We start from the raw sequence: 8,124 nt of genomic DNA on the forward strand, positions 1-8,124 counted from the left end.
CGGCAACGCCAAGTCTCTATTTTAATGCTAACCTGCGTGGCTGCAACTTTCTATATATAAATGCTGCTTTGCACAGTGAATTAGCTGATGCCATGGAAAGCAGCGGATGTAGAGACGGTGGCAGAAAATGACCAGCGCGTCAGCTTTGCAAGAAGAGGGACTGCAGGGCTGAGGTGAGTCGGAGCCCCGGGCAGGTGCTCGAAGCCCACTGGAGCCCAGCAAGAGCCAGGGGGCCGGCCGGCCGGGGGGCGGGGGGGACCTGCCCTGGGGAGCCTCTGTGGGCAGGTGCTTGGCTCTGCGATGGAGTGACCCGGGCTGATGCTTCTGTTCGCCCACCTGTCTGCCCTCGGCATTCCTTCACTGAGTCCGGGTCGCATGGGGACCCCAAGGCTTGGGAAAGCGCAAGCCACTTGGGCAGGGGGTGGAGGGTATCTGAGGTGGTGAGCTCAATGGGAAGAGAGTTTTGCTTGCTGCCTTCAACTTACCTGGGCGCCCTCTTCTGAATCTTCACCTCTTCTGTTTTGCTTTTTTCTTAATTCCTGAGTGTGGCCACGCCTTCTCAAGGCCACAGGGTTCCAAATGGTGCAGGTAGAGTACTCAGGAAAAGACTGGAAGGGGCTTTCGGGAATCAGCAGGGTCCGCTCCTTCGGGCTCCAGGTGAGGGACAAGCCCAGAGAGGTGCGGTGTCCTGCCAGATGTCACACGGCCGGTCAGGGACAGAGTGGGACAGCAACCAGGTCCACGGGGATCTTCTGACTGGGACATCTGTGCCTTGTGGGGGCGCATTCTGTCGGGTCGGGGCGGCCCTGGGTGTACACACCAGAGCTATGGGGGCTGTAGAGAGGGAGGCACAAGTTGGGGGGTAGATAGCAAACACAGGATTATGTAACAGCATCTGAAGCCACTTAAGGCTTTTGGAAAGTGCATGCAAGTGGGAGTCTCGGAAACTCAGATTCGTGTGGATTCAGCCCCTTCCCGTGCGACAGTTGTGTTAGATTCTCTCGGTTTCCCCACCTGAGCACGGGGTGCACAGAATCTCTTTTCTTTCCCACCTCCGTTGCGGTAAGTCAGTGTCACGGCCCGCGTGACGTGTCGGGGTCTGTGTTCGGGCCCTGAGGGGGATGTGATGCATCTGTACACCGAGCAGTTTGGAAACCACTCAGCTCCTTCTCCCCCTGGGGCAGGGAAGGGGGATGCTGCTGGGAGCAGAGTTCTCCAAAGATTGGGTTTTGTGGTGTGAAGCAAAATGCAGTGCAATTTTATCATGATTAGAAAGTCTCACTCAGGGCTTCCTCTTCTTTGACATCAAGCATTCGACAGAGATTTTAAGTGCGCCGGATCCAGAGACTTGGACCCTGTTCTCGAAAAAGAGAAGACCCGAGGACTCTAAGCGCCCGTGAGTGGTACGCAGTCCTCGGAGGCTGGGAGAATCGGGAGCGTTTATCTCTGCCTGGGTGGGTCCAGGGAAGTGAAGCGAGGGAAACCTTTATAGGAATTTCTGATGCAGAGGGAGGTCAAGGAGGGGATCTTCACAAAAGGAGATCGGGACGAGGTAAAGCAGGGTTTCTTGGAACCGTGAGTCTCGAGCCACACAGTGTATATGATCCGTGTTAATCAGCCTAAGAGGTCAAATGGGAAAATCTCAGCATGCGTTGCATGCCGTAGGGTACACATCACGACATGAAATCTGTGCTTTGTGTGTGTGTACATTGGGTCGTGAAGTAAAATGCGCTTTTCACTGTGGGTCAGACTTTGAAAAACAGAGTTGGGTGAACTGCTGGCTTTGGGTGGTTCCCTGAATGAGCCAGAATTTTCTCCTGCAGAGAGAAGGCTGTGGATCTCCTTTCCAGGGAAAAGCCGGAAGGAGAAATGAGGGCTTCTCAGGGGGAGCCCTGGGCAAGCATCATTTCCAGACGCCGATGTGGTGCTGTGTGCATCGTGGAGGGGACGGCAGGGCAGTTGGGAAGTGTGAGGTCTGGGGACGGGGAGGTGGCAGTCCTTCTTCCCAGGGTCTGAGGTCAGGAGGAGAGCCCCCCTGTGGGCAGATGGAGAAGGACACTGTGATTCTTGCAGCGACTGCCCCGAGGAAGGGAAGACCCAAGCCGGGGTGCCTAGCTCTGGGGCGAGAGGAAGTTGGCCACACATTTGCAGCCCTTAGAATCCCTGGACACTGGAGTTCAGCTGCACCAGCAGGTGGTGTTGGCGGTAAGAGGTCTCCACGGAGGGATGGTTAGCGTAGGGTGGCAGCAACTAATTCATACTCTTAGTCTAGGATGGTGGTATGCAATTCTTTAAAAACCAGGGAGCCCTCTCTCGAAACAACTGCTTATGCAGATACCTAGCAGTTTCTCGAGGAGCTGCACATTGGTGGCCACCGGTTAGAATCGAGTTCAGGACCGTGGGAGGTTTTGTTGTCGTTTTCGCCCATGGTTTCCTTTTAAAATTGTTGAGTCGGTTTGCCAACATCTAAAAATCATCAGATTTCACGTTAGAAATTAAGATACCCAGCGTCTCTTGCAAAAAAAAAAAAAAAGAGTAGCTTTGGTGACGCCAAGCTTTGGCATCCTGCAGGGCAACAACACACTGATGCTGAGGGGTAGGTTTTCCAGTTTGCCGTAGCCCCCACCCATCTCTTCTCTTCACCAGCACTGAGACCAGTAATGGAACAGTGGCCATCATTCCTTTTTTTACGTTGGGGTAAAATTGGTATATAACATTCATAAGTGTTGGTGTGCAACGTTGTATTTCAACATCTGTCTGTGCTACAAAGTGATCACCCCCAAAAGTCTATCCCTCACTGGACAACTCAGCCCTCTATCCATTTTGCGCCCACCCCCGCCAAGCTCCCTTCCCCTCTGGTCAACATCAGTGGGTCTTCTGTATCTGTGATTGCACATACGAGTGAAATCATGTGGTATTTGTCTTTCTTCTTCTGCCTTATTCCACTTAGCATGATACTCCTCTAGATCTATCCGTTAGTTCTGCTCTGTTCTTTATTATTTCTTTCCTTCTGCTAACTTTAGGCTTCATTTGTTCCACTTTTTCTAGTTCCTTTAGGCCTGACATTAGATTGCGATTTTTCTTGTTGATCGGGTACGCCTGGATCGCTATGAATTTTCCTCTTAGAACTGCTTTTGGTGCATCCCATGGGTTTTGTTACGTTGTGTTTCTGGTTTTTTTGTTTGTTTGGTTTTTTTTGTCTTTAGGCATTATTTGATTTCTTCATTTCTCTGATGACCCACTGGTCATGGAGAGGCATGTTGTTTCATTTCCTCATGTTTTTGTAGTTTTTCCAGTTTTCTCCTTGTAATTGATTTTTCGTTTCATACCATTGTGGTCGGATAGGATGCTTGATAGGATTTCTGTCTTCTTGAATTTTTTGAGACTTGTTTTGTGGCCTAACATTTAATCTCTCCTGGAATATGTTCCATGTGCAATTGAGAAGAATGTGTGCTCTGTTGCCTTTGGATGGAATGTTCTGAGTATCTCTGGCTCAGAGCATGGATAGAGGGCCTACACCTGTTACTGTCATGTTCCATCCTTTGAAGACCAAGAGGGGAGGAAAGACGGGGATCCCTGGCCAAAGAAAAGGAGTTGAGGGTTTCACCTCACATCACTCCTGGCAGAGTCCCATGCATGCTTCGAGGGCTGGAGGAGTATTTCTGTTTGTGGGACCCCAGCACATCCTAAGAATCCCTTTTTATCCAGCCATCAGCTATTCAGCACTTCTGTCTGTGGGTCTCACTGGTGCAATTGTAGTGAGCAAACCCCTGGGCCTTTGAATGTCCTAGAGAGAAAGATAGTCACTGGGCTCTCTTCTTATGGGAGAAGGGTTGTGTGACCCTAGCAGACAAGGCCAGTGGATTGAATGATGTCAAGAGAGATCAGGTTGGCTGCTCAAGCATATCAGAGGTAGCTATGCATTCGTGGGCTGGGAGTCCTTGAGTGAAAATAATATACCAGTTCTTTAAAAAGTATGGGTAAGAGCCAACCACATGTGTACATTTCACATCAAGCATTGGTCGCTCAGACTGGTTTTGTCATAGATGATCACCTCTGGCCTCTACCCACTTTCTCTCTGGCTAAAAAACTTACAGTTACGTTTGTGGACAATTTAGGTGACAGAGAGAGTGAGTCTTTCCTGAATGTATTTACTTGGAGGGCCCTAGGCCCATGAGAGGCTTGTTTCAGAGACCCAGCCAAGCTACTGATGACCCTTCCCCAAGCCTGTCTGGTTCATTTGTGATTTGGGGACCCCTGACAGGATTTCAGTATGGAAGTAGGCTCCACGCCCTTTGTGGAGCCCAGTGCGGGGCTTGAACTCATGACCCTGAGATCAAGACCTGAGCTGAGATCAAGAGTCAGACACTTAACCAACTGAGCCACCCAGGCGCCCCTGCCTCTACCTTTTTGTCTCCTGCTCTTCCTGTACCCCTCACATGGGTGGCCAGGTGACTCCAGAAAGATAAGACCCCCACTTTCTAGGGGGGGGACTGACAAATCCTACTCAGAGACTTGGGGGGATCTCCATTGATTCCACATATGTTCACTGGGTGTGTTTTCTGTGTCTGGGGACACATGTGAGTAGGACACTGTGCTTGCTCTTGGGGAGTGATGACCACTCATCGTAGGCCACGCAGACGAGGCCACGCAGACGAGCAGCTGTGAAAGTAGGAGTGGACCAGCTCAGGTGGGAGGGAAGGTGGGGCTGCATCTCCTAGGGGAGAGCGAGAAGCGAGGCGCCAGGCCCACCAGACAAAGCAAGGCGGGCCCCCATCCCAGCGGGAGCTTTGAATGCAGGCCAAACCTCCATGCTGCCTCTGCTTCTTGGTGTGGATGGACGGGGGGCTGCCAGCATGCACAGAAAGCTACTCACAGTGACTTAGTTTGTGGGGCTCAGTCAGTATCTCTCTCGGGTGTCATTCCACCCCGGCTGCTGGTCAGGGCTCTGTTCTGTGGGGATGTTTATCTTAGTCCTTCACTTCCCTCCTCCAGCTCCTTTCCCTCCAGTTAGCCCACGAGGCCTCCCGCTGCAGTCAGCCACCACCTTCTACCATGGGAAGCTGGTAGTTAGGGGCTTGGCCGGTCTTGGCCTCACTCACTGTAACTTCTCCCTGGAGTATTCGCCCTTGGAGAGAGGATTCTTGGCACCGCAGAGGAGCCTCGAGTGTTTTGGGGGTGGCCTGCATTGAGGGGGGGAATTGCATTGTTCTTGGAGCCAGGACACCAGGGTCAGACTGGTTCTGTGTCTTGTGAGTCGTTAAGACCTTGGGGACGACCCCCCATTTTTACTCGATTATGGAAGGAAAATAAGAATAGTTCTCTCCAGGGGCGCCTGGGTGGCTCAGTCGGTTAAGCGACTGCCTTCGGCTCGGGTCATGATTCTGGAGTCCCGGGATCGAGTCCCGCATCGGGCTCCCTGCTCAGCAGGGAGTCTGCTTCTCCCTCTGACCCTCCTCCCTCTCGTGCTCTCTGTCTCTCATTCTCTCTCGCAAATAAATAAATAAAATCTTTAAAAAAAAAAACAAAAAGAATAGTTCTCTCCAGCAGTCTCATGAAGGTCAACTAGGCTACGAGATGTAAAAGTGGCGCCTGCAGACATGGCAGGTGCTGGGCTCCCTGGATTTTACTGTTCCCTTCCAATGGGCCTCTAGACCCTAATCTTGTCCGCTGAGCATAAGAATCTCATTTCACCTGCTGTTCCTCGCACGCCTTCGATGAGCCTGGTCTGTGTCAGGAATGGTAGAAGGTGTCCATCGGCACAGATGAGCCCCGGCTGTTGGGAAAACCCAGTCGGTGCCATGGGAGTGACTCAGCACCGTGACCTGAGTTGTTGATGACTTTCCCCAAGGGTTACTCGGTGGCTTAACAGGGATGGGAAGGTGTGGGGAAAGCTAACATGTATGGAGTTGCTCCTGTGGTTTTGGCCCTCAGATCTTTGCAAGAATTCTGTGAAGGAGATGGTGGTATTTCCATTTTTGCATGCAGCAAAGAGAAAAGATGAGTTTCAAAAGAGGTTGAAGCGACTTGCCTGAGGTTACACGGCTGGAAAGCCGCGGAAGGCATACTTGAACTTCCTCTGTGCCTGGCTGAAGGTTAGAAGCTGGGGTTGGGGGCAAGCCAGTGGATGCCTGTGGCTGGTTTCTGGGGGTTGTGTCTGCTATTTATCCTTTCCCACAGCCCCAGCACATCCATGCGCACCTTTTTTTGGGAATCCCTGTTGCGGAGTGGGGATTGTGGTTTCTAGAAGTTTCTGGAATTTTGCAGACCTCCTCATTGGAATGGGGCTTTGCATTTCAATGAGTGGAAAAAGAGGCCAGAGGATTTGCCAAAGGGAAAATCAAGTGCGTTTATTCACTCCCCTTCACTCCCCTTGTGTGCACAGATGTTTCCTCTCTGGGCCCCCTCCCTACACGGGGCGGGGGGGTGGGGTGGGTGGGGAGGGGCTTACTGGCCACAAACAGATGGGAAGTGGCTCATGGTTGAGCAGAGAGCTGGACTCATTGGAGGTCGGCTTGCACAGAGCAGTGTTGGGGTCAGCTTGGGGGCCGTCCTACGTGGGGTTTTGACTCTTGCCGGGCTGTGTGACCAGAACTAGTCCTCTAGCCATGCCAGCAACATCAGCACCAAGATTTAGGGCGGCCAGAGAGCAAGAAGGAGGGGGCTCTGCGCTGGGCTGGGGGAGACTTGGCATCCAGTCCCCATCTGTCTGTGGGTTCAGTTTCCCAATCTGTAAAATGGTAGCATGGGATCAAACTATCCCTGGGGTCCCTTCCATCTCTAATTTTTGTGTTCACCTTGCACTGGACCAGAAAGCTCCTTACTATTGCCCATTTCATCTTAATTCATTTTCTTATAAATAAAACCCCCCAAGTCTCCTTATCATTTGAAAGAAAGTATGATGAACCCTTCATTTTACGGGATGGCAACTGTGAAGGGAGATATCAAGGGGGATTTTATTAGCAAATACTCTGTAAATATTTTAAATAGGGCTGTATTCATACATCAGTTCATAATGGAATAAAGTAAATATTTTTTTAAAAAAAATCATTAAAATTGGGGCACCTGGGTGGCTCAGTCAGTTAAGCATCTGAATCTTGATTTTGGCTCAGGTCATGATCTTGGGGTTGTGAGCTCAAGCCTCGCATCGGGCTCTGCACTGCGTTTGGAGCCGGCTTAAGATTCTCTCTCTCTCTCTCCCTCTCCCTCTGCCCCTTCTCTCCTCAAAAAAAGCATTAAAATTAATATGCTCATTATAGAAAATGGAAAAATACAGAAAAACAGAAATAAGAAAAAAATATTTCACATTCTTTTCATTCCCCCCCCCTCTTTTCTTTTGGCTGTATATATTTGTCTACATAATTGGGATCATATGGTATATTTTAGAACTGGATATGCTGATTTTGGGGGAAGGCAGTGTTTTCCTGATTGTAAAAGTAATTTTATAAACGTTTAAAGAAAAAAAGAAAAATTTTGATTTGTACAATTAAAAATAAATAAACATTTTAAATGTGATAAAATGAAAACAATTAAAACAGCCGGAGAAATCCCAGAATCCAAAGATGACCTGCGTTCACATTTTCCTGTGTTCCCTCAGCGTTTCATTGGCGGGGGTCGGGGAAGGGGTGTGGGGCGCATCATTTTCCACCTTTGACACCGTGCTGCGGACTCTGGTTCTTTTTTTTTTTTTTTTTTTATATTCATGAGAGACAGAGAGAGAGAGAGGGGCAGAGGGAGAAGCAGGCTCCCAAGGAGCAGAGAGCCCGATGCGGGACTCGATCCCAGGACCCTGGGATCATGACCTGAGCTGAAGGCAGACGCTTAACCATCTGAGCCACCCAGGCGCCCCGGACTCTGGTTCTTAAAGCGGGAGCAGCTCTTAGAAGGCGATAGGAAAGGGGGTTTTGGTGAACAAAAGCATTGGCCGCTGGGTGGCTGATTGGTCTTTCCTGATCTGGGAGGAGGGAAGGCTTGGTTCATTCAAGCGCAGGTGGCTTGGGTGGAGGAGTGACAGAGACTTTGTCTAGTGATGCTCCCAGAGCAGTGTCCCCAAGGGTCCAGTAGCTAATAGACTTTTTTTCCACTGGACATTCTTTCCTGCTTTGTCGAAGATTAGTTGACCAT

The 8,124-nt window shown here is 50.3% G+C and overlaps 1 protein-coding gene across 1 annotated transcript in view; it reads left to right on the forward strand.

The window, feature by feature from the left end:
• The window catches only part of GAS7 (growth arrest specific 7), a 188,603-nt gene that overhangs the window by 86,027 nt on the left and 94,452 nt on the right, over positions 1–8,124 (forward strand). The gene's annotated exons all lie outside the window — the stretch shown is intronic.

The sequence above is a fragment of the Leptonychotes weddellii genome, chromosome 15 (genome assembly GCF_054177405.1).
Source record: "Leptonychotes weddellii isolate Sample4059 chromosome 15, ASM5417740v2, whole genome shotgun sequence".
NCBI classification, from domain to species: Eukaryota; Metazoa; Chordata; class Mammalia; order Carnivora; family Phocidae; genus Leptonychotes; species Leptonychotes weddellii.